Genomic DNA, 4,904 nt, shown 5'->3' on the forward strand with positions numbered 1-4,904 from the left:
TCCATATCATGAGCTGAAATCTCATATTCTCAAAAAATCATGATATGAGAATTTCATATCATGATTAGGGATTTTTAAATATAAAAATTGATCCATAAGTTTATATTTTGTTCAAATATGTTTTGTTCAAACAACCCCACATTTATATTTACTAACCAATTATTTCATCATTTATAATCACATCATTACTTTTTAAAATTTATTATTCTCACCAACATAAAATTTATTATTGCTTTAAATTTGATGAATATAAATGATAAAGTAGGAATTGATTTGGTGAATATAAATAAGAATGGAGGGAGTAATACTTTTTTGGTTTTTCATAATTAAAAAAAAACCTTCTCTTTCAGAAACATATGAAAATGTTTAAAGCAATTTAATATGAAAAAGGATAAAAATGGTGATGTATGTTTGATAATCACTACTTCCAATATGTTTGATTTTAGTACGAAATTAATGCACTACAAATGTGTAATTCCACACAAGTGAAACGATACATGAACCATTATGATATTGACACACAAGTGAAAATTGTCATAACTTGTGCAGTGTTACATGATTATTTGCGAGAATTCCAAAGGAGTGATGAAATATTTATGGTCTATGAGCATGCAAAATATAGTTGCGAATGATATTGATCAACAAATTACTCAAAGTATCAATGCTGGTTCGTCTTCTCAGTCATATGATCGAGAAATGCAAGTTCAATGTGAGGAGATTGTTCGTACTATGTAGGGGAATATATTAAAAACAAGTACGACACTACAATTCATGTTCAATTTTTTTTATTATTGAATTAAAGTTAGACCAATTAAAGTTACATGAAACAATTACTTAAGTGGAGAACAAATAGTTTTGTAAAAATTTATTAATATGCAATTTTATAATTTTTTGTTTATTTGGTAAGAATGAATAAACAATTGAGGCTATTTTAATAGTTTTACAACTTATAGGATTCTTATGTTTATGAGAAAATATACAACACAAAAATTTCATATCGCATGTCCAAACAAAACTTCAATTTCATCTCATGATTTAATATTATGATATCATATCATGATTTTATATCATGATTTCATATCGCATGGCCAAACGGGCTCTGAGTCATTTAATTCAACCTATAACATGTGTAAGTCACTAAGAACATCTCCAATCTAACACCAAAGTTTACACCTGTAACGACCTGATTTCCATCGTTAGGGAAAAACCAATGGAGAAAGAATTGGGGTCAAAAAACTTGTGGTAGTAACTTGGAATTTCCTAATCTAGTCCAAATTTGGACGAAATTGAAGTCAGTAAAGTTTAGGAAAATCTGGTAACAACTGGTGATTTAATTATGATTTTGATTATATGAATAGATAGCTAAGGCGTTAAGGAACTCGTACGACTTTAGGAATTGAATTCGGGCGGGCAGAACTCCCGAAAATAATCTTAGCGTGAACAGGTGATTTTTGAATGTCAAGGGCTGAAGGTGTGTTGTGAAACGGGGGCTTCGAATTCAAATTTCAGCATTCTGTCTCGGTGCATGGTGCCGTAGCGGGATGGCTGCCGATGTAGCGGAATGGGTCCTACCGTAGCAGGACAAACGTGACTTAAGTCGGAAATAAAACCCTAAAAACGTTTTATTCTGCACTTTTCGACTTTGAGAGCTACGGAACGACCCCAGAGGTTTTCTTGACAGTTTTCTACCATTCTTGAGGCTAAAGGTAAGATTTTCACTCCCCGAATCTGTTTTCAATCCGGAGAACTTAGTTTCTTGGGTGATTATTATTTGGGAAGGGTTTTTGGAACTGTTTGGATGGTGGGAAAAAGCCCTAATCTGGGTATGGGGATCAAGGGTTTGACCTAGGGTTGATATTATTAATTATGATCCAGATAATTGGGTCTTGATTGTTGATCCTTGTGTATAAATTATTGTTTGTAGACCTAGAACAAGCGGAAAGAATCTTGAAAGGAAAGATTCAAGTGCCTTAGGGGATTCAAGCTTGGATTTGAGGTAGGTGATGGTTGTGATTTCATGTTTGTGTGATATATGTTTGTAATTGCTCATTATGATGCATATATGTATGCAAATATTGCATTATTGATCACCCTAATCATAAATGAGGATAATTGAATAATTGTATGTCATGAATCACCTCTTGTTGTATGATTGTAAGAATATACATTGTGATTGTGATTGTGGTTTGTTGAATGGATCGAGTGTTACATTTCGACACACTAACTTGGATCGGTTGCCACGTTCCGGCATAATTATGGGATCGGTTTCCATATTCCAGCATAATCATTAGATCGGGTACCACGTACCGGTACGCTACAGTTTGGGTGTAGGCTCCATGAGAGGATCACTGAATTGGGTTCCGTGAGATGACTATTGAATTGTGTTGTGTATCTACTTGTGATGATTACATTCATATCTAATGATGATTGATATTGGAAGACTGTATGTTACTCTAAATTGATAACCAATGTGTATTATTGAGGATGTGAGATGCTACATTGATCCTGCAAAGATGACTAATATTGTATATGTTCGGTATATGTCTGTTTATAATGTTGTGGTTACTCATGTATGTTTCACTTATTAGGATCACCGCGTGATCCTACCAATACACTGTGGTTGTGTACTGATACTGTACCTGCTTGTTCTTTGTTGAGTACAGGGCATCTTCAGGTGGCTATTGATAGACCTCAGCTAAGTGACTATTGAGCGTGACTGGATTCAAGGGTGAGCCAGTTCTTTCAGGCTACCATGGATCTCTCTTGTTTAAGTCCATTCTTTTCAGACTCAGACTATTTGTTTAAGGTGTTTGTTTAGTTTCAGGGTTGTACCCTTTGTTTTTAGACTTGTCGTTAGTAGAGTTTTGGTACAATGACTTTCAGGTTCTAAGGGTTGTTCTTCCGCATTAGTTTAACTAGTTTATTTAAGCCTTTGGAGTTTATGGAACTCTATATAATTTATGCATTTAAATATGCTTATGTATCTTTAAATGCATTAGTTTTGATTATGTTGTGTAATTCTTGGTTAGCTATTTAGTATTAATGGTTCTCCCACCAGAGAGTTAATGTGGTTGCCAATCATGATGGTCTGGATCGTGAGAAAGTTGGTATCAGAGTCCTAGGTTCGTTGATCTAATTGTACCAAAACGAGTCTCGTAGAGTCTTGTGGAACAGTACGAAGACGTCCATACTTTTCTTCGAGAGGCTATAAGACTTTAGGAAAAAACTCACTTCTTTCTACTCTTTAGTGCTATGACTTGAATTCAATTGGTATTTTTCCTCCTTCATTCTATGGTCCGAACTAGAGCAACAAAAGTGATAACACCATCACGAGCAAGAGAGGATTGTGTATAGACTACTGACAGTTGAATAAGGTTACCATTCAGAACAAGTATCAATTGCCTCGGATAGATAAACTTTTTGACCAATTGCAAGGTGCATCGATTTTCTCTAAAATTATTTTAAGGTCTGGTTACCATCAGTTAAAGATTAAGGCAGTTAAGAATTGGGTTCGACCAAGTTCTATGATTGAAATTAGCAGTTTTGTGGGGCTCGCCAGCTACTATTGTCGCTTGTGGTATGAGTTGAGTCCAATTGCTATCTCCTGATTCCAATTGGTATCTCAACGAAGTGAACTAGACGTCGTAGTCCCCGCTGAAGGGACACAAGCAAGTTAATTAGAACTGAGAAGGTTCCAATTGGTATCTAGCCTTAGGGGCCGTATAAGGCATAGATGATCAGTAATGATCGTCTATGGAACTAACTAATTAAAGAATTTGGACATGTCTGTAAGTTGTAATTGCTTAAGTGTCGTGAAATGTGTTGTGAAAAGAAAGTCATCACGAGATTAGGTACAAGAGTCTAGATAAATTACGATGTGATTCGTAAGCGAGAAATTTGGATGTGCGTTGCGACCAACTGATAACCGTGTGAGAGTCTAGGTGTATCCTGGGGGATATGTGTGTGGTAGTGTTGAAACGATGTAAAAGGATTCTAAAGTGCGTACTTCTATGGGTGGCAACGGAACCGGGAGCTACCGGTACCGGTTCCGGTCCGTTACCGGTTCGATCCGGTATTGTACCGGTTTGGGAGGGGTAGCGGGACGGAAACCAGGATTTACCGGTCCAGTTAGTCCCTGTTCCGGTCTGGTTTGTTCAATTTTTATTTTTTTATTTTTTTTAATCGTAAATCTTAAATTATAGCCGTTGAGAGCCGTTGGGCAACGGATTTTGGGCCCCACCAACGGCTCTTTCACCCCTATAACTCCCATTTACACCTCCCTACTCCCCCAAAACTTTTTTTAATACCTCAACCTTCTTAAAACTACATTTTCATCCTTTTTTTAAACTATAAATACTCCTAATATTTCATTCTTTTCACTCACAAAAATATCTTCTACTCTCTAAATTCTCTTATTCTCGTTAAAAGTACGAATTTGGTCTCTGGAAATTGGAGCTTCAAAATTCAACTTTCAATTTTCGGCTTCCGGTCATACACGTCTACTTTTTTAAGTAGACGTTTGGTACATTCGTTCCAACTTACTTTTCATTTAGTTATATATTTGTTTGCATTTATATTTATTTTGTGAGTAATTAGTCTCTAGTCTCTACTTATTTAGTTATTTATTTGTTTAAAATTTTGCATTACATTTTCGTATTATATATAATTTACTCACTTTTTTATATTTGAATATGAATTCCGGTAAAAACAATGTTCATAAGGGTAAAACAACCATAGTTGATTCGATCACTAATTTATGGAGCTCAAAATCCAAGAAAAATAAAAAAACGGTAGTACTTCTCAATCTAAAACTAAAAAAACTTCTCAATTAAGAATAAATACAGACGATTATACGCATGTTGAAGAAACTGTTTTTAATATTGATATTAATAGTGGATTAGATC

Source organism: Solanum tuberosum, unplaced genomic scaffold (assembly GCF_000226075.1).
Source record: "Solanum tuberosum cultivar DM 1-3 516 R44 unplaced genomic scaffold, SolTub_3.0 scf00681, whole genome shotgun sequence".
Classification (NCBI taxonomy): Eukaryota; Viridiplantae; Streptophyta; class Magnoliopsida; order Solanales; family Solanaceae; genus Solanum; species Solanum tuberosum.